The sequence below is a fragment of the Sorex fumeus genome, unplaced genomic scaffold (genome assembly GCF_029834395.1).
Source record: "Sorex fumeus unplaced genomic scaffold, SorFum_2.1 ptg000029l, whole genome shotgun sequence".
Taxonomy (NCBI): Eukaryota; Metazoa; Chordata; class Mammalia; order Eulipotyphla; family Soricidae; genus Sorex; species Sorex fumeus.
In genome coordinates this window covers 6,913,302-6,936,478 of record NW_026606086.1, presented here as the reverse complement: position 1 = coordinate 6,936,478, position 23,177 = coordinate 6,913,302, and positions in this window count along the sequence as shown.

Here is a 23,177-nt window from a genome sequence, read left to right as displayed (position 1 = left end):
TTTGCTGGTCCTTCTAATCTTTTTCAGCCTGATACATACATTGTCAGATACTAGTATGACCACCCTGGCTTTTTTTGAGGGAGTTGTTTGATTGAAGGATTGCTTTCCATTCTTTGACTTTGAGTCCATGTTTGCTCTGACTGTTCAGATGTATTTCTTGTAGGCAGCAGATTGTTGGATTCAATTTTTCAATCCATTTTGCCACTTTGTGTCTCTTAATTTGTACATATAGACCATTGGCATTTAGAGAGATTATTGTTATTGGGTTTTGTTCTATCTTTCTATAGAGGTTCATTGTGTTTGTGGGGTTTTTCTTGTCTTACAGTAACCACTTCAGTCCTTTGAAGATTGGTTTTGAGTCAATGATGTTCCTGAGATGTTTATTCATGAAATAGTGTATCATTCTGTTCAACTATGATGTGCTTTCAGACTGCTCTTTTTTGTGTTCATCCTAGTTTGTTTTCTTTAAACTTGGATTGGCACTTTTACTATTTGAATCAAATTAAGAATACATAATTCTTTTGATTCATTTTTAATATTTTAAACCTCTGTCATCATTCTGGCTTATGTTTAATATTTATATATATTTATTATGAGGCTGGAGTGATAGCACAGTGGGTAGGGCATTCACCTTGCAAGGGGCCAACATGGCCGACCCGAGTTCGATTTCTCCACCCCTCTTATATATATATATATATATATATTTTTTTTCCCTCCCGTTGATCGTCGATTTGCTCGAGCGGGCCCAGTAACGTCTCCATTGGAGACTTTGTTGTTACTGTGTCTGGCATATCGAATACTCTCGGTAGCTTGCCGGGCTCTCCGAGAGGGGCGGAGAAATCGAACTCGGGTCGGCCATGTTGGCCGCTTGTAAGGCGAACGCCCTACCCGCTGTGCTATCGCTCCAGCCATCTGGCTGCAACATCTGTCACCCCATTGATCGCCAGGGTTGATTCGGCTGATCTGGCTGGCTAGGCGGGTGTCCCCTTCCTCCCTCACCGCTCCATGTGCGTCCCTCCCGAAGCTGCGCGCTCGGTCGAAGAGGACGACCTTCCCCGATAGAGACGGACCGGTCTTTGGTCGAGGGTATACGAGTAGCTGCGCTCCCCTGCTAGAACCTCCAAACTATATATATATATATATATATATATATATATATATGGCGCCAGGGGGTCAGTTGGTGGGTGTGACCCATGCCAACTGGAAGATAGAGGATCTGGGTGGAGGATGCTTAGCCCAAAGCCGAGCAGGCTTGGAGATCTCAGCCCCGGGCCTCACATGCCTTTGTTCTTCTGCCGATACCTTCATGCATGTGGAGAGTGGTCTCAGCATGGTTGTGGCTGATTCTGAAGGTCTTCAGCTGATGGGATTCTGCTAGGTGCAGCAAGGGAAACTCAACACACAATGGAATACCCTCAGCTCTAAGGAAAGATTAAATCACGGTGTTCATTGCAACATGATGCAGCTGGAGGGTATCAAAAAGTCACAAGTAAAGAAGGGATGATTATCAGATTGTTTGACTCATTTGTAATATAGAGAGAAACAAAACAAGGGCGCCATGTAATCCCATCAACGGCCAAGACCCAGACACTATAAAACCCAGCTCCCGGAAGTGCGTGGCCGCATTTGCAGATGTGTGACATCTTATTATCTCATTCTTAGTCTGGACAACCTGGCAGGCTACCGAATGTAACCTGCCCACACGGCAGAGTCTGGCAAACTCCCCGTGGTGTACCAAATATGCCAAACACCAGTAACAATGATGGGTCTCATTCTCCTAACCCTGAAAGAGCCTTGAATATGGCATTTTTTAAAATCTCAGGGCTAGGATGAAGGAGATGTTACTGGGGCCTGCTCGAGACAATCGACGAACAACAGGATGATCGTGATCGTGATTACTATCACAATCTCATTACTTTTTCCTCAAAGCAGTGTCTTCTTGGAATATCCTCTCTGTGTTACTATCTAGGAATTAAGTCCTGGCAGAAAACTGAAGCAATTCAATGTTTTTCTTCCTCTCTATGGGTCCCACTTTGTGTTTCTTATTCACTCAAAACATTTTTAGATATGTCTCCAGTTTTCTAGCTTACAAGCAGCACAGCGGTAGGGCGTTTGCCTTGCACGCAGCCAACATGGCCGACCCGAGTTCAATTCCTCCGCCCCTCTCGGAGAGCCCGGCAAGCTACTGAGAGTATCTCGCCCGCACGGCAGAGCCTGGCAAGCTCCCTGTGACGTATTCAATATGCCAAACACAGTAACAAAGTCTCCAATGGAGAAATTACTGGGCCCACTCAAGCAAATCGATGCTCAACGGGAGGGCCTTTACTTTTTACTTTACAAGTAAAGTAGAATGAAGTAGAATAAAGTAGAAGTCCAAACATGCTTTTTGTTTTATTTTAATTGTCTTTGGGGTGCCAGCAATCAAACCCAGGTCTTCATCTAAGTTCTCATATAAAGGTTCACTGCCAGGAGTAACCCCTGAGTCAAAGTCAAATCTAGGAGTAGTCCCCAAGTTACTGTGACCCAACCACTCTACCACCCATCAAAATACACATGATACAGGCCTGGCAAAAAGGCACTTTAGTTACTGTTCTTATAATTTTCAACATTACTCCAATGAGGAACCCAATTTCTTTTTTTTTTTATAATTTATTTATTTATTGAATCACTGTGGGAAAAGTTACAGAGCTTTCGGGTTTAGGTCTCAGTCATGTAAATATCAAACACATTTCCCTTTACCAATACTTATTTTTAACCCCGAACCCCAATAGACCCCCACCTCCCACCCCTCCCAATTCTTGTGAGGCAGATGAGTTCTAGTTAATACTCTATCTACTTTGACTAGATAGATTGTTTCGATAGAAGATGCACAATTATTGTTTAGAGTTTACGACCCACCCCCCACAATCAGACATGCTGAAACAGCGTTGTGAAATGATTTGCTTTCTACAACTTGGTTTAAGAATAAAATGATGTCGCTCGGCCGCGATAGCGGCCGCACGGTTTTGAATTTCTGCTATTTTACTTATTGACCCTGGAAGAATTTCTATTAAAAGTTAGCTAGTTAAGAGATTGGTTTCTGTGCCCTGGAGTCGTGGCCGTGCCAGAGAGCCGCTCGTGGGGGGCAGCTGGCGACCTTGGTGGGGCGTGGGGGACGGCCCACAAAGCCCCCCTTCCCATGAGGTCCCTGCCGCTCCCGCCAACCCCGGCTCAAACCTGCTGTCCACAAGGCTCCCGTGCGGCCGCCATCTTTCTTTCCAGAGAGGAGCGGGCGAGGAACCCAATTTCTAGTTCTGCATTTACTTATTATCTCTCAGAAACTTTTATTGAAAATAATTGCTACTGCATTTCTTCATTCATTGCTTTAATAGAAATGATTATAATTTTTCTATATCTAACAGAAATGATTATAATTTTCTTTTTTTTCTTTTTTTATTTTTATTAGTGAGACATCATGAGGTACAGTTGCAGACTTACACATTTTTGTGCTTGGGTTTCAATTATACAATGATCAAATACCCATCCCTCCACCAGTGCCCATTTCCCACCACTAGGGATTCTAGTATGCCTCCCACCTCCCATCCCCCCATCCCACCCTGCCTCTGTGGCAGGGCATTCCCTTTTGTAATTTTCTATTTTCTAATGATGATAGAAATGATTGTAACTATTTTATATATGAAATATGTATCAATATATTTTAACATACATGCATATTTCCTCAAAACTGCTTTGTGCTACCTGCATGGTTTATAATATTTTATATAGAAGCAATAATATATTTAAGAAAAATATTGAATGAAAAGTTGAACAAGTACCTAGAATAGTCTAAGAAAGTATGGGTTCTATACATAAAATTTCCTCTCAATTAGAACTTTTTCAGCAGTCTTCCTCCACTCATCATGATATATTTTTGAATATTCTTCTTGAAATGGCTCTATCAAACCAGGGAAGCTAATGGCATCTGACAAAATACTTTTCTTACCATTGCCCTTCTTCTTATTGCCATTACTATTCCAGTCATAGCTAGTTGATAAGACTCATTTCCAAGATTTATTCAACTCATCTGGATAAGGTGGGTTGATTTTTTTTGCCTCATTTGGAATTCCAAAATAGAAAGTTAACTGTTCGAAATGGCTGTTACTTAAACAAGAAGTAATTAATTACATTTAGGCAAAAGGGTTTTTTTTACCCCAGAGAGGGCTGGAGCGATAGCACAGCGGTAGGGCGTTCGCCTTACACGCGGCCAAGATGGCAGACCCGAGTTCGATTCCTCCGCCCCTCTCGGAGAGCCCGGCAAGCTACCGAGAGTATTCGATATGCCAGACACAGTAACAACAAAGTCTCCAATGGAGACGTTACTGGGCCCGCTCGAGCAAATCGACGATCAACGGGAGGGCCTTTACCTTTACCTTTACCTTACCCCAGAGAATATCTACACAGACAGTGTGAGGCAGCCCGGTTTTCCCAGCATGTTCCCTGCTCCTTTCTGACTCCTTGTAAAGGTTGTCACGTAACCAGTCCTGCTACTGTCAGATGTTCCAAGGAACTGAGGAGAAGGATTTGAGACAGGACCCTGGAAACTGGAGACCAGCACACACCAGGCCAGAAGAAAAAATTGGAAAGATAGTTTCTTTTCAATCAGATTAGTATTTACAAAGTCATCAGCAGAAGGTGAAAGAGTTTCTGCCCTCATCACCTCTAGGTGCCTGTGTGGTGGTGGTCTGCAGCTGCTTCTTTTTCTCAGTAAGCCAGACAAGAATAGCCACGTACAAAGCTATTAAGCCATACTTGGACAATGTGTCATGTCTCAGACTGTCATCCCTAAAAAAAATGTTTTTAGTCCATATGATGGCACAGAAGGGCATTGCACTGGTGTTGAGACTAAAATTTAAAACACAAAGATGAAAGATGAGGAAACCCCTCATTTTGCTTAGTACATTTCAAATATAAAAATGAACTTCTTTATTGTTTTTTATTTGCCACAAAATAAGTCATCAAGCACAAATAAATCAGCCTTTCCAAGGCAAGACCAGTTGCTGTGGGGAAAATGAACTGGCTAACAGACCTCATCAACTGGGGGCCCTTGTTGGGTTCTTGATTTTTTTCTGAGCTTCAGCAGAGCTTATGGGCTGAGGGCTCTAATTAGAATCCATATTCTAAGCTCAGCTTTTACCATGAACTACCATTCCTGACTGTGCGTGCTCTCTGCAGGAGTGGACTAGTGTCCTAGACAAGAATAAAACAGAGTTTGCCTCAAACTTTCTGTATGAGTTTCCATCAGTGAAATGAGAATGATGCATGTGATTAACATACATAGTTCTGAAAATAAATTGTGCAGTCTAATATAGATAACATTGTATCTGAAACTCGGGTCAGCCATGTTGGGCTTCCGAGAGTATCTCGCCTGCATGGCAGAGCCTGACAAGCTACCCATGATGTATTCGATATGCCAAACACAGTAACAACAAAAAAGTCTCCAATGGAGACGTTACTGGGCCCGCTCGAGCAAATTGATGAACAAAGGGAGGACAGTGACAGTGACAGTGTATCTGGAAAAGTGGAGTAGCTTTTTAAAATGATAGTTGTCTTACTGAAATCTTGTTCCTATCTTGGCGTTTATACTTGTTTTCTGAACATATGTTATCTAAGAAAATTAGCAACCCTGGGTTAGCAGGCCCAAATCTAAATGCCATTTTTCACATATTGTAACAGAGACCATTGAATTAGATGGTACAAAGGGTTTCAAAAATTCTACAGGGATCAGTGCAATAGTACAGCAGGTGAGGCCTTGCATGTGACAGACCTGGGTTCAGTGTAACACTCATGTGATCCCCTGAGTGGTCTGTCAGTATCACTGTCATCACGGAGCCTGTAGTTAGTAAGTCTTGGACACCACCAGAAAACAAACAAACAAAAAATCAAAAAAATGTTTTACAGCTATTGGTGTAAAAAATTATGGTATGTTTAATTTTTAAAACTCATATTATGAATTTTTTGAAAACGAGACAAGAAATTCTGAGTGAGGTGAGCATTTAGGGGTGGACACTTCGCAAAAAGAATCCTGCCCCCCTACACTCACCACTCCACTCAGCTATGCTGTCATTAATTAGGTATGTCCCATTAAAATGAGGAGCTGAAAGAATAAATGTGGTAGTAGTAACAATGATAGATTTTAACTGCATTATAAAAAAAAAAACACAAAACAGACACCAGGAACATGGAAGACTTCCCTCCCTCCTTCATCCAGTTTTATCATCTTCCTGCTACCTCCTAGTCAAGGAGAAAAAAAAGACCGATCAGATGTTTTCTTATTGCTCCCTCAGTTTTACTTTTGCAAAGTATCTTTTTGTCAGCATTCTCTCCTAAAAAATTATGTGAGAAACTAGGACATGGGGAAGGAGTTATTAACAGGTTAAGGGCAAGTGCAAGGCCCTATCATTATGAAATAGTACCACTTGAAAACTGGGTTGCCTTTCATTATAATTCTCATTTTTCAATTTTCTGGCCTTTTAGCTTGAAAACCAACATGCTCAGCCTCCAGGGATGTAATTAAGATCATAAAGGCATTCATTCCATTGGGGAATAGACAGAGTTGCTGCTGCTCAGCTTTGGATGTTTTTGTTCAAACTGAATCCCTCAGAGGACAGAAAGTTCTGGGCGTTCCTAACCCTCACTCAGCAGCTTGATTTCGAAAGACTCTAATGAGCTTCCACTGTACCACACCTCAAATGTGGTGTTGATCACATGTAACAATAGAATCTACTGCTTCCAAACTAAAATCCCATGCTACCCATTTAATTCACATAGTATGAATCGGGGCCCATGGCCTAGAATGGAATGAACAGGGTGAGAGACTATATGAGTTCATCATGTCCACCAAGACTATCCATGGTAACTCACAGTTCCAGAAGGCCAAATCTAAACATTGAACATGGGAGTCTCCCGGTGGTCAATTTCCACAACAAAATTGACCACATCATATTCAATCGATGGTTTTGCCTGACCAATGTCGCTGTTGTCCCAAAATTCCAAACAGGATCGGACCACCGTCTCCTTCGTGCAAAATTCTACTTCACAGAGGGGGGAGAAAGGGCTGCAAAGTTTAAAACGAGAACTCCCAGAACGACCACCAACTGGGAGCTCTTTGGCACTATTGCGACAACATGGGAAGATGCCATTGTTGACAACATTGACGAGGAATACGATCGACTGGTTCAGCACCTCCATGATTGTGCAAGGAACGCCAAGAGAGAGATTGCCACAAAAAAACACCGGTCTTTGAAAACTCTTGAGCTTATTCACCAATTTGGTTTGGCACATGCCTCAGGTAACCAACAGAAAGCGAATGTCCGAGCTCGCAAAGTAGTGCAGAGATGCGATCAAGGAAGACCTCAAAGAGAGAAGAGCAGAAGTGCTGGTAGATGTGGCAGAAGCCAGGAAAAGTATTTGTAATGCCCGCCTGTCCTTTGCCAACTACAAGACCAAGATGACTGCCCTCCGACGTCCTGATGGATCTATCACATCCTCCAGAATGGCAATGGAGAAGATTATCCATGACTTCTACTCAAATCTCTTATATAGTCATGTCCACTTGCCGACATACCAAATTCCACAGGATGGATATGTTGTTCCCAATGTTCTCCCTTCCGAAATCCTACACGCCATTTCATCAGTAAAGAAGCGAATAGCACCGGGCCCAGAAAAGGTCAGACCTGAATACCTGAAGAACCTGCCGTCAATTCTCATCAAAACACTGGCTGGGCTCTTCACACACTACCTATCTGAGTGCAAGGTTCCTTCCCAGTGGAAAACCAGCAGGACTGTTCTACTGTACAAGAAGGGTGACATCCATGACATTGGCAACTATCGCCCAATCTGTCTATTGTCTGTCATCTACAAGCTGTTCACTAGAGTCATTTTGAATAGGATTGGCAGAACACTAGAGGAAGGACAACCATGCGAGCAAGCCGGGTTTCACAGAGGATTCAGCATGATCGACCATATCCACATGATAACCAAGCTCTTTTAGGTTTCTCGGTAGTTCAAGATGCTGCTCTGTCTAACGTTCATTGATTTAAAGAAGGCCTTTGATTCTGTTGAGACTGAAGAGATCATCGAAACCCTAGCCAAACAGAGCGTTCAAATTCAATACATCAGGGTCCTCCATGAGCTGTATTACTGATTCACCACCAGGATCTCACCATTCTACAAGGAAGTAATCATCAACATAAAGAGAGGGGTTCAGCAGGGTGATATTATTTCACCAAAACTCTTCAGTGCCACCCTCGAGAATGTCATGTGATAACTGAAATGGGAAGGAATGGGATTGAAGATAGATGATCGGCAACTACACCACCTCTGCTTCTCTGATGACATCATTCTAATAACACCAAACATTAGTCAAGCAGCACAAATGCTGGCCAACTCCAACCGTGATTGTGGAAAGGTTGGCATGCAGCTGAATCTCATGAAGACAATGTCTATGAGAAACGGTCTCATTCCTGACGTTCCATTCACTGTCAATGGAATGAACATCTCCGTATGCAACAGTTATGTGTACCTACGTCAAGAAGTCAACATGAGAAATGATCTGGCACCTGAGTTGTGCAGGAGGAAGAGAGTGGCTTGGAACGCCTTCAAGAACATCGAAGAAATAGCTAAGAGGATGAAGAACCTCCAGCTCCGGGCACATCTCTTTGATTCCACTGTTCTTCCTGCATTAACATATGACAGGGACGAATGGAGACATTACTGGTGCCCACTCAGTCAAATCAATGAGTAATGGGATGTCAAGTGATCAAGTGTGAATCACTTGACATTTACTTGTAGGCATTTACTTGTCCTTCTTCTATGAATAAATCAATTGGAAATTAATTGCTTAGATGACATATTCAAAATGTGTGCTTACTTTTTCCATTCAATTTTCTGCCTAATGCGTGCACATACTCATACACAACAAAAGGATGAGTTTGAACATACTTATTTAGGTTTGTTTGCTATCTAACACACAGGCATAAATTCTTATTCCCTAAAGTCCCATATCTCTCCCATCTATGACCCCCTCCCCGAAAACAGCCTTAACATCATTAACGTGTTCTCAGCTTCACTTTCACACTGGTTAAAGATTTAGTAACTAAATGTAAACAAGTTCCAATTGTTCTCCAAAATGTGACAGGTAGCAAATGACCCAGATCTCCTTTGGACTTGTTAATCATTGCAAAGTGTGTCCAGCAGGTGGCCAAATAGTAAAAGGTCTGAGGGACAGTGGTTGTTGTTAATCTTATTGTAAAATCTTGTGTGAATTACACATTGGATAATATCTTCAAATCACACTTTCTCTCCCCATTTATTCTGGGCTGCATGAACCTAGTCTCTAACTTCTGGTTTATTATCCCCAAAGAGATACAATATAAAGGGAATATTAGACATTAGTTATTTTAACGATACTTCTAGATCTTGTTTGAGAACTCCTAATCAGAGCAATTCAAACAGGAAAATATATAACAGGAATTCAAATTGGAGAAGAAATAAAACTATTACTATTTGTAAATCATATGCTAATATACATGCAAAAGCCTGTAGAATCCACCAAATAACTACTAAACATAATTAGCTACAGTAAAATGACAGGATATAGAGAATAATTCACATAAATCTAATGCTTTTCTATATATCACAAAGTGAGTTGGAAGAAAGAGAAAATTAAGAAAACAATCCCACTTACAATTGCTTGTAAAAAAGATAAAACACTAAGTAATAAACCTAACAAGAAAGACTATATATATATATATATATATATATATACACTGAAAACTGACTTTTCTGAAAAAGAAGACAGAAGGAAATGGAAATAGAATCTAAGATCATCTAAGAACCTGGAAGTAAATATATTATTAAAATGTACATCTTGTCTAAGGATATCTACAAATTCAACATAATGCCTAATAGTATATAAATAAAATTTTCAAAGAAATGGTACAAAACGTTGAATGTGTGTATAAAATTTACACTTTATAGAAAAGCAATCCTAGAGACAGAAAATCTTTCCTCATGTTTCTAATTTCAAACTGTATTATAAAACAAGTAATAGTTCTTAAAGCAATATAATAAAATGGGAACATAGACCAATGGACTAGAATATAGAATCTATAAATAACTCCACACATAAGAAATTTAAAAGACACAAAGGAGAAAAGAAGTCCTCTTCAATAAATGTTATTGGGAAAACTGGTCTGTCAGACTTTTTAAGAAGGAATAGATCATTAATTAGACACAAAAATTAACTCAGACAGATGGAAGACTTTGATATTAGACATCAAATTAAAAATTCATAGAAGAAATCAAATGCTAGCAATAGAATTCTGGACATCAACATTAGATGACAAAGATAACCTCAAAACAGTAATCCTGGGGCTGGAGCAATAGCACATTGGTTGGGGTGTTTGCCTAGCACATGGCCGACCAAGTTTGATTCCCAACATCCCATATGGTCCCCAAAGCACCGCCAGGAGTAATTCCTGAGAGCATGAGCCAGGAGTAACCCCTGTGCATTGCCGGGTGAGACACTCCCTTCCCCCCCCCCCCAAATAAAAAAAAACAGTAAGTCCTAATGATGCCTGTTAAAACGAGATCAATGAAAGAAAAGTTAAAGTATGGAGACAATATTTTTAAAAGTCAAAACAAAAAATAAATCATAGAACTAAAGAAAACAGTAGCTCAAACAGAAAATATAGTAGAGGGGTTGAATAATAGAACTGAAGAGGTCTGAAATCTAACCATGACCATGAAGATAAGGTAGAGGTGAAACAGTGGAAGGTGCTTGCCAACAGAGCCCATGTTATGTGCATCTGGCACCATTTTCATAGTGTGAGAGAGTAAGGAAACTCTTAAGAGGACTCCAGTCCACACACATCCATCTTCACCTACTGAAAATCACCGTGATAATATATGTTACACAAAATATTAACTTATTTGATTATTTTATCATATTCCACATACAACTCCTACTATTCTGTCTTATCATTCCCCAACCGTTGAAACGGCTTACGATTTTTATCATCTTTTGTCATGTTAATGTGCTCACAAGAGGGGGGAGACCCAAAATTGATTGTAATTGCCATAAAAAATTGAAAGCCCTCAAGGATTGTCCTTAAAATCTTGTAGAGTGCTTAGCATGTGGGAATTTAGGGAGAAATTTCATCTTAAGAGAACATGAGAGCACAAAATTTCTTCCTTGAACCTTGTCCTAAGAATTTCTTCCATCTGATTCTTGCTAAACTGTGTCCTATGATTTTTTTGTTTATTATTTTATTTAAGCACTGTGTTTTACAAAGTAGATCATAATACAGTCATAAGACAGGCTTTCATGTTGCAACACCAGTCCCATCAACTGACTGAACTTCCCTCCACCATATTGCCAATATTTATTTTTTGCAAATTTTGTCCCTATTTTGCCAAGCAACCCCCCAAGTTTGCCCGCTTAGCAGGCACATGATAATTTGTTTTATATCACATGTTCCACCAAATGGCAGAGTTATCAAAAATATTTCAGTAAAAGAAAATTTGTGAAAATGGTTAAATTTCACCAAGGGTTTGTTAATTATTTTAGGATTTACTAAGCTGTTCATCTCTAGTTAAGCTTCCTGCATTACTGTTTTTGTTTATGACTTCTATGTTACTTTCTCACCTAATTTGTTAGATGAGAAAAAAGTGCTCCTGCTGGTATTTCAGTACTATGAAATTTGGAGATGCCGAGGTCTCCAAATACCAGGTGACAAATGGTCCAGAAACTTCAGGATCTGTAAAAACTGGTATGAATGCAGAAATGAGTGCCCGGGTCTTGGCAGGGCATGTTCTCAGTCACCCTCCACGCGGGGGTGGGGGATGGGGGCTGGCGGTTTCCAAAGGTTTTAGCCAAGAGGATCAGTGTGTCCATGAATTTCAGCTGCTTGGTTTGCAACTCCTTGGACAATTAGTTCATGAATCTGAACCGCAGGGCTGGTGGGTGAGTGTCATGGTGGGAGTGGCTGCTGGGGTTTCCAGAAGTAAGGAGAGGCTGCTAGACCAGGGATCTAGTAAATAAATGGGGTTTCTGAGTTTCCTGAGTTGCATGAGAAAATAATTGAAACTTGAGGAGATGGTGAGGGTTATGGGAATCTTATTGAAGCTATTCGGTAGACAAGACAGATAACCTGGGCTTTTAGTTAATGTCTAAATTCAGAAGGAGGCTTTAGGAAGCCAAGGTCTTTACTTACAGAATCTGATGCTATCTCTGAGTAGCTAGTATCAGAATGGATGAGTTGAGTTGATATTCCTGAATACACTGCCGCTGTCAGAGAATTGCTCATTGGGGAAACCTCCATATACTCTCATCTCACATTGAATGTGTCCAGGAACCCCATTTAACTATTATCCACTGTGCTCAGGCATCCCACAGAACTGAGAGAGATCATGCTAAAAGCAAGATGTATCCCAAGTCACTATGTTTGGAGTGTAGCATTATGAAAGGGAACATGTGGTAGTTGGAAGGCTGATGGCACATGTATATGTACTACTTCCATTACAAACATGCCTCAATGGCAATTGGTTATGGTTGTTTCTTTTTATATACTAATCTAAATTTTGTTGAACTAGGAGATACTGAACCAGTATTTTTGTCTTGTATAAGTGCTAATGCTGAATTAATTTTGAATTTTTTAAAAAGTAATTTTTCAGTATAAGTATATCCTAATAAAATACTGTATGGAGAACAGTTATACTATAACTGTGCTCAATATTCATCCAAAGTCCAAGCATGATTGTTTTTTATTCTTATATACTATACAGGAAACCATAAACTTAACCACATAATTTTCAAACATACTCCTCCCTCACACACACAAAAAAACATGTCAAAGAATTTTCATGATGAACTTACCTAAAAAGCACAAAAGTCGAACTATCACATTTCTATCAATACTGTCAATATATAAATTATGGTACTGAATAACTGTAGATTATTCATACAATGCTATATTACATATATAAAGAAGATCAAAACAATGATCCAGGCAGCAATGTGATATTCTCAAAACTAGGATGCAGAATGAATACCAAGTCTTTTATATTGGTGCAGAAAAGCAGCAGATAAGATTGTTTTGTATAAAACCATACAACCCCCCAAATGCCCAAAAATTCTATATTTTTTGAACAGAGTGGGAGAACACAAACCCTATATAGTCATATTCTCACATCCCTTGTAAATTTGTGAAGATACACAAACATTTTTGTGTCCAGGGCTTACTCCATCATTCTGGTGGGGGTTGGGGACCATATGGAATTCATGGGGTTGAATCTTGAATCTGAGACAAAAACATACAAGGTAAGCACCGTACCCACTGTACTAAGGCTCCAACCCAAAAACACAAACATTTTTTTTAGAAAACGATTTTGTTGTGCATAAAATATAGGAGGATCAATAGTCAGATCTCTGATCCCCTGTGGAGAGAGAAGTGGTTTTCTTTTTACTTGCCAGCTTCCTAATTATTCACAGACAGGTGTTTTGAGACAGTAGTCGCACATGAGAATCAAGCCAAAGTCATGCCCCTTTAACTGCTCAAGAGAAAGCAGAACTCAAACTTTCATTTCAAAACATCCTTGGTGAGCGGAATAAAGGCATGAATTTTATAGACTGTGAATTCATCTCATGTCATAGTACTAATGAAAAATAAGGAGAAGTCATATTTTGAAATCAACAAGGAAGGTTGCGGGGAGTTTGGATTCGTTATTGTTGTTGTTTTTAGGAAATTCTAGTTGTGTCTTTTCATAGACTTATTTTGTAAACCAGAAAGTCATGCTAATACAGTAAAACCAAACTGTGGGAATCAGTTAAATCTATGCTTTACAGAGATTTATTTTCATTATGCTCTAAAACAAATGTCTATGCCTATTTAAGAGTCTTGTGTGATGATTTATCTTAGGTATTGGGCATGCAGTCACTCTCCCATAACAATCGAATCTCAGTGTGACTAACTGGGAAAAACTGACTGCATTAGTTTAGCCCTTGATGTCCCCAGAGTCAGACTAGAAAGGCTAGGAAGGGGTAAGGACCCTACTCTGAGCTCTGGTACCTCATCTGCCTACCCCTTCCTCGCTGTGCATGAGTTTCTTATGAACTGACTTGAATTTGTATTGTAAGTGAGATGATGTGGTTATGATATCGGTGGGCCCCACGGGTGACTTATGTGAAGTGGGGAGGAGAAAGACGGTCACTTTCTCCCCACCCGCCTCTGCCACCCAGGACCCTGGGTAGGCTAGGTCCGGTAAAGTCTGCAGTGAGCACCTGCTCGGCACAGGCCTAAGCCCCGCCAGCCCCACAAGGTGGCCGTCAAGCCACACCTGAAGTCCGCTTGATCTTCTCAGCACGGGAGTTAATCCCCGCCACCCGATTGCTCGGGGAGCCACGGACTCAAGCTGGGGCGAGAATTTGCTCTTCGCAGGAAAGGAGAGACCAGTCCCAAGCCTTACCCGAGGTCTCTGGGGTTCTTGTCTCGCTCGCAGAAAAGAATTTCAGGAGTAGACGAGCAGTGAAGTAACAGGTTTTATTTGGAGGCTTTTGGAGAGGGAGAGAAAGGGATAAGCGGGGGGAATGGAGAGTAAGAGAGAGTAACGCGTCCAGAGGGAACGCGGGCTTCTCCGAGGGTGGAGAGAGCGCCAAGTGGGCTCTCGAGCTGGTTCTTATAGATCCTTCTGACTCGGAATGTTCTGGAATCTCCTTGGGGCTGGGTCACTGGAGTCAACCGGATTGAAAGGGGGTTCGAGAATCATCTGACTTGGAATGTCCTGGAATCTCCTTGGGGCTGGGTCGCTGGAGTTAACCGGATTGAAAGGGGGTTCGAGAATCATCTGACTTGGAATGTCCTGGAATCACCTTGGGGCTGGGTCGCTGGAGTCAACCGGATTGAAAGGGGGGTTCTCGGAAAGGAGGAATTTCATGGGGAGGAGGCCCATATCTTCAGGGTCCGGGGATGGTCTTATCAAGTCCTTATTCTCTGTCTCCACAGGGTGGGTTGGTCCTAGAATTCTTCTATGAGACTTTGTTTCATTGCAGAGAGCCTTTCCCTATCTACCTGCCTACATCAGTTATACTGGTGTTAATGTTTGTGATTTTGACATGCAAAAGTTACCACACATCACCACCACCAAAGTTTCCTACTCCTCCCACCCCATTATGTGACTCTAAGTCCATGTCTTCCTTCCTCTCCTCTCTCCACTGCTTGTAATCTTAGCTCTGCAACCAAAGGTACTATCCTTGAGATCACATATGAGTGAGATCATCTGATACTTGTCCTACCTCTGACTTACTTCATTCTAATTCCATCCATGTTGTATCAAAAGGCAAGGCATCCTTGTTTGTTTGTTTGTTTGTTTATAGCTGAGTAGCATTCCACTGGGCACATAGACCACTTATTTCTTAATCCTCTCAGCTATTATTCCTACATCTTACATCTCAGATATAGTAAATGATGTTGCAATGAACATAGGTGCACATACATTTTCATATTAATAATTTAGTGTTCTTGGTATAGATGCCAAGTAGTGGATTGGTTATTCATGTGGGAATTCTATGTTGTTGTTGGTTTTTTGGTTTGTTTTTTGAGAGTTCTATTTTGATTTTTTGAGAATTCTCCATATTGCCTTATAGGAGTCAAGCAGCTAAACTCATGACTCTCTCTCCCCAATCTGACTTGAACCACCTCCATCACATGCATGGGCCCTGTGCCTATTTTCCATGGCCCCTTAGTCTTAGATATTGCTGAAGACCTAGGTGTATAAAATTTTCAAGGGGCGTCCAGGGAGAGGCTCTGGCGGTTCTCCCCCTGACTGCCTGAGTTGGGTGGGCCCAGGCCGCTCCACAAGGGCAGCCGGGGCCACGGCACAGATGGTGGAAGAAACAAGGACCCCTCTGGTTGGTTGGTCATATGGCATTTATTCCATTCTCCCCACGTGCCTGCCCCAGTCTCTGTAAGCCTCCCATTCTAGTCTCACACTGACCCTCATTCCTATCTCTTCCTGTCTCTCCAAGCTCCATCTCGCAGCCTGGGATCTCTCTCCAAGTGCCTGCTCTTGTATTCTTCTTCTACATTCTTCTCTGTCTGTTCCCCTGGCTAGTCTTTCCACACTCTATCATGCCACCCTGCTCTCTCCCTCTCTTGTCACTCCAACTCCCCAGCACTCTGGGCATACACATCACCCAGTCTTGTAGCAAAATCAACATAAGAAAGCCCTTCCTGACTGCCAGGCTCAAGAGGAAACACCACCTGGGGTGTTCCAAAACCTTTCCTGACTGACCAAGAGCAAAATACCTCTTAAGGTGTTTTTCTCCTTTCCTCAGTCCAATAGCTCTATCAACATCTTAATACTAGTTATTTTTGTAAGAGATACATTGAGGTTTGAAGAGCAGCTCTCTTGGGAACAGCTTGCCACTGACTCAGACTACCGAGCTCAGGCCAGATCTTTCCTAGCCCTAGTAGGGTCCAAATCTAGTTATTACTTTTTGGATCATGACAGCATTTGTCCATGACCAAGCTCTTAACTTATAGTTAAGCATTAGGCACTTTGGCCAGGCCCATCTCGATGCCAGGGTAGCACATAGCTTACCACTTGCCCTGGTCCCATCCAGTCCCTCGTCAGGACCCTGCTTTGGGGGGTGATAGGAAGTAAGGGCAGCAGAGGCTTAGGTTGAGAGAACAGAATCCCAGGAGGGAAATATCACTGAGATCCAATAAACTCCCACGTTACAAAAGCATAGTATTTACTGTTTTCTTGTGTCCATACAAAAGGACATTGCTCTGAACTAACTATGCCAAAAGTGTGATGGGAGCAACCCAATAAACCTAAACTGCTTGAGGCTATGCAGGAAGGACAAACCAATGTAATCCTACACTAGGAATTAACCTGTTCCTTTTCTTCTTTATCTCTGAGACTATGCACACCTACTAAAAACTCAGAACCTTGACTTCATCGTGGCCTGGGCTCTCAGCCACAGGCTGTGACCCAGGAAGAGAGATCTGAAGGTTTCTGCCTTGCCTCTGTGACTGGATGGTTTGGTCCATCTCAGAATTCAATGTGATGTAGTTCCTCACTGACAACTTTGAAATTTCATATGGCATTCTAAAGTTCATCTTCTAATTATGAAAGCCCTCTCCCTTCAAATTATTTCATGTTCAGAGGAAATTAGAATAAAAATTTCCCTACTGAAGAGGCAAGCAAGTGGTGCTATAGGTCCAGCAAGACTAGTGATCTGAAATGACTTTGTCAGAATACCTACAGTAAGATGGGTGAAAGACCAATGGCTTTTACATGTAAGGATATAATGGCTACTTTGGAGACTTTGTAGAAGGATATAAGAGATAAAATCTACAGGAAAAAAAAATTCATAGGGTAAATACGACTTGGCTTGTGCCTTGCTGAATGGTAAGTGATGATCACGTTGACAATTCCAAGTTGTTTATATTGATGATAATTTCATCTGTGTTGAAGTCTGTCCTGGACAGGTTGTTGGTTGTTATGTGAATTTTAACCAAATAGCCTGAAACCCTCACAATGATCTCACAAACAAGCGCCAAGTGTGGTTATCTAGGAGTGGTCCTGATGTAGGCAGGTAGACAGGGAGGGCCCCCTCCCGAGGCAATGACAAAAGCCAGCCCTGCAGAAAATAGGAAAACAGGAACTAAGGCTTGATAAGACCCTCACCTGGCTCCAGCAACAGACCCAAAGAAGCTCCTCTAGGAACAAAAGGCCAGGAAAGGAATTTCAAAGAAGACCATCACCACTCCCATCCTCCCTGGCAACCTCCTTAGCAACGGGACATTTACCTGGGAGGAAGCCCCACGTGGGGGCAGGTTGGAGGAACCCTATAAAGGCCACCTTGAACAAAGGAAGCGCGTGCATTTGCTGCCCGAGCCCATGTGCTGCTTGTGCCCACGTGGCCGAGCACATGTGGTGCCCGAGCACATGTGTCGCCCGCATCTCCCCTCTTGAGATGTGTACTTTCATGCTTTCGTGTCTAACTTTACTCTCTCACTCTCTCTCCCTCCCTCCATACCTAAAAATCCTCCAAATAAAATCTATTTACTTCACTGCTTGTCTACTCCTGAAATTCCTTTCTGCGAGGCGAGACAAGAACCCAGCAACCCTGGGTCCCGAGTGGCAGAGGCGGATGGGGAGAAAGTGACTGTCTTTCTCCTCCCCGCTTCATATAAGTCACCCGTGGGGCCCACCGACATCAGATGGCGACCACGAAGGGACTAGCAGTGAAGAAATCCACGAAGAAGGAGGTAATCTGTGGAAAATCTGCTGTGGAGGTATGCTCCCTTGGAAATCTCTAGGGGAAAGGGGGAGGAATGTGATAACCTCTGTGTGAATGTGTGTGTGCATGAGCACCCTGATGGTCTCTGCAAAGAGGCACCCCTCCTTTGTTTGTCTTGGGTCATCAGTCCACTATGGGAGGAATGGGAGGAAAGCCCAATAGTGTGAAGATTCTGGGAAACTAAAGCAGATCAATTTCCAGACAAAAAATCTCCCCAGTCTAACTAGAAAATCCTTTCCCCCAGCCTAACTAGAAAATCAGCTAGAGGTCATTTGAAATGCTAATGAAGGCAGTCCAGAGGTAAGGCAGGAAGAAAAGGAAAAAAAGTGTAAAAGGCAGGTAAGAAGCCTGAGAAAAGCAGTGAGCCAGCAAAAGCAGGGAAGATGTAGCAAGCTGAGAGAAGGCAGAACTTTTTTCAAGGAGAGAGTTTAAGACCACAGCACTAGGTTAGGCTCGGGCACACAGCTGTGGGTCTGCCCGATGCCAGGTCCGCCCAGGGACGCCTGTGGTGGAAGCAGAGGCCATTGGTGGAGACGGTCCAAATCCAGTGAGCCTCTGACAAGAGGCCAATTTACAGGGGGTTAGAGTCCCCTCGGGAGAGGCCAGAGTAAAGGGGTTCGAGTCCCCTTGGATAGACCTGAAGAAAAGTTTTGCCAAGGTACCATCTTTTTCATAGATTATTGCTTGCAATTAGGATGGGAAATTCTACATCAGTACCTAAACATTCTCCTATGGGTTGCTCCTTAAAACACCAGAGGAGCTTCCAAGTAGGAAGTCTAGATAAGAAATATCTTGCTGACCTCTGTAGCACCACGTGGCCTGAGTATAAGTTAGAATATTGGGAAGGATATACAGTGAATGGCAGTTTGCATTACCAGATCATTTTGCAGTCAGATCTTTGCAGGTAACAAAAGAAATAGGATTATCAAAGCAGAAGAGGCAGGAAAATGCAAGATTATGATACTAGCTCCCTACCTCAGAACTAGCCTTGACCAAAATATGGTAACATCTAACATCTGAACACCTTAGGTTTTAACAAGTTTGTCATAGTTTATTTTGCCGGCTTATATGAACAAAAAGCGCTTTCTTGACCCATTCTGAACAAACAGGAGACTGACTGGTCAGGCTGGGAAACGGGGAGCACTGTTCCCAATCGGCCGACAGGGCTTCTTTGCCCTGGGGACTGCTTCTTCCTTTCTCAGTCCATCAGTTTTCTCCCTGCCATTTTTGAAGGGTCAGATCGGTCAACTGCAGATATGTGCACATGTACGTGTGGTGTTTTCGTCAGTTCACTGTCTGTGTCCATCTGTCTGACTGTGTCTGTCTGTCTGTGTGTCTGTGTGGAACACTCGAGTGCTGGAACCAGGTTGAACTCAGAAGTACTAATTCTAGAGAAGTCAGTGAGTGATATGCAACCTAGGGATTTAAGAAGTGTAGTTGTTTCTGGAATTTGCTAGACAAGGTTTAAAGGAAGGTTTCTTATCAGAAAGTTACCTACAGAGAAAGCAGAATTCTCAATCTAAATTTCTTATTGGAAGAACATCAAAGGTTATTAACAGTTGTAATTCTTTTGAACTTAAGACTCTATACTGTCCAGGAAGAGCTGCGGAATTAGAACCTAAAACTAAAGTGAAACAAGAGTTTAGAGAAAGCAAGAATTTATCTTACAAGCCTCAGCTAACTTTTATGAAAAAATTTGTAAGAGGCAGTTTCCCTTTTCTCACAGAAACCTAGCAGTTCTTAGATATGCAGATCTAGCCAGGCCTGATCTTTTGGGATGTAGATTCCAAGCTCTAGCAGACTGGTCTTTGGGACTCAAGCCCAAGTGCTTGTAGCTTGTGAAAGTGCTTGTGAAAGGTTTCAGTTTGGTTTTGTATATTCTTTCCCCAGGCCAAAATTGCTGGCCTGCAGATGTAAAGAAACAATGTACATTTTGCTGCCTCAAGGTTCTTTCTGTAACTCCTCTTGATGGCACCACTATATTGCAGAGGTACTATGATCTATATAAGGGAGATTTCAGGGCTCTCTGGGGGGACACGTGGGTCAGAGAATTTGGGAAGATGGGGCTGAGGACAGAAGCTGAGAGAACAAAGGAGCACGTGCTTGAGAGATCCTGGGGCCTCCATGACATACATCACTTCCATGTAATAAACTGCTGCTAAGACCAACCAGCCTGGTCCCCATTTCCTTCCTTCTCCTGCCCATCGCCATCCACCTCCCTGGAGTGGAGGAAACACCGGTGGTGGGAAAGATAGATTGTTGCCATCCTTTTTGTGTTTACACAGCAATTCAAGTATTTTCTTATGGTAATATCAAAGTTTGGTAAAAAACAAAGGGCTTTTTCTGCGTCTGAAAGCATGTTTGTATTCTTGTGGAATTGTTAAAAGTACCTGTTGTAGAAAGCTCATGATTTTAAATAAGGTACAAGAACTATTGAAATGAAGCCAAACGTTTTATCATGTTTTATATTAATTGGTGGTTCAAGGGTGTTTATGCTGTTATATCAATGTACATATTTGTATCTGCACTGGATTATAATATTTGACCTAGAAAATCTTGTGAGTTGAAATAATGTGGTACATAAAAACAGGTTCATGTTTACTTTAAAATATGAGTTTCTAGAGTTATAAAGTTGGTTGCAAAACTTATCCTACCAGTGTTTGATTTGATCTCTGAGACTCTTGGTAACTAAAATTTCTAGAACTACTAAGAGTTATAAAATGGGTTCACCTCAGATGTCAGCCTTCTGTAATAGTTTCTGAGAATGGAGAATTGCATGGAAAATGTGGGAAATTTTACTATGTTGTTAATCAGCCTGTCTATTGCTTAAAAGTGCATGCTATTATTATGATAACTTTATTTCATGCCAACTTTTGTCTTCAGGTATCAACCTAGTCCTGACCTTCAGAGAGCTTAGTACTTAAGTGTGAAATCCTTTCTGTTTCATGGTAATCTATGAGTGTTTTAATCTTTGAATCTGTGTTGTCCTAGAAATCAGAATTTTAAGATGTCTCTTGGTTAATTTCTAATGTAAAGTGATCTTTTGCTACCTTGTAAAGCTTTAATTGTGGGCATTTTTAAGGCTTTTTGAATCTATAGAACTGATCTAATGTTTTTGAAATAGCACTGCAGAGAACAGTTTTGTCATGTTAAGTGAGATGGTTTTGAAACGAAATGAAGGAAAGTTACAGGACAGAATGAATGTTAAGGAATGTGCAGAAGGTTTGAGGTTGTTTTAAAGAAAAGGAACTGGTCAAATTGTTTATAAGAAACTCTTTAAATCACATGCAGAATTGTTCTAGCACCTTTGTGGTAAGATCTATGGAAAAGATGATTGATGGATTGTCTGGACTCCTGTTACAGTGCTCTTAAGATCATTGAATTTTTCAAAAGTTGCAGGAAATCAAGGGTTTTGAAATGGGATTGAAAACATGTTAAATGTATGCTTTATCTTTACAGATTTTAGCTTCTCTGACTAGGACCCACAGCAAACAGGTATATTACATCTCTGTGAGTAAAGTGAAATGCTTGCTTTTCTCTTCTTTTGTACCTTCAGTATGTTTTTGATATTTCATGGCATTATGTTGGTTTGCATAAATCCAGATAAGTCTTTCCTCTCTGTAATAGGGTCTACCCCTCATGCAGACTGGAAAAACCAACTATGGGACCCCAAAGCCCTCTTCCAGGGAACAGTCAGGGGATCTGTCTAAATGACAGGAGCAGGGATTTAATGGGTACTGTTTCAAGTACCCTACAAACCTCAGGGCGACCCTAGAGGCAGGCCGGCTTGAGGAAAGATGTGGAAATCATCACTGCTATGGAGAATGAGGAATCCAGGACTCTGCAATGACTAACTCAGTCTGGGCCTATTCTCGGCGTCAAGGAAAAACCTGGAAATCAGGATTTCTCCCAGCCCTGAAGAAGGGATGGGATGGACTTCTTTCTGCCACGGCATCTCTGTGGAAAATGAGGCCCAAAGCTACATCCAGCTCAACCTGAAGGCTTGAGGCCATCAATCCAGTTCATCGTGGGACATCTTCTGGCCAGGCCTGGGTAGCTCTGACGTGCCAGATAAGATTAATGCCACTATTGGTGTGTCTCCTGTCTTTAGCCAATCCCCAGGACTTCTCAGTAAATAATGGGGTATCCCAAATGGAGAGTTCTCTAATCTTACTGTGCTTATGCAAAAGAACAAGCCAGGTTTGTTAAGCTATCTTGCAAAGTTTTAAAATGAAGGTGGAGAGAAAACCATGTTTCTGCAACTTGCTTTTTTGTAAGTATCAGATTCTAATTCTACAGAGGTGATTGAATAAATGTATTTAGTCTTGATCTAAAAGGTACCCCTCGTTGGGAAATTTAGATAAAACTTGGTTTACTGACTATAGGTAAACAGCCTAATGTATAAAGGAACTCAATGTTATGCATGCTGTCACTAGTTCGATCAGAGCTTTACTAGGGTGAAGCTCATCTCAAAGTGCAGAATTGCTTTCCCCCAGTCTGTGAATTGGCCAAAGTGTCAAGAAAGGGCATCTAAACTGGTTAAGTTAGAATGGATTAATAGCTTGTTCTAAAATACTGTGAATTTTCTTTCTATACTTTTTGTATTGAATCTCATTTTCTGTGAACAGTTGTTTGGAGAGAACAAGGATGTTAACAGCTCTTAATTTTTGTTGCATCATGGGATTAACACCAGAGAATATTTCCTCTAAGCCAGAATGCTCTGCAGAAGAGGAACGATGGACATTGGAGGTTTCCAAAAGGAAAATGATGGATTTACCGAACAAGGAAAGTTACTAACTCCTGGACCTATGCAATGGAATATTATTAA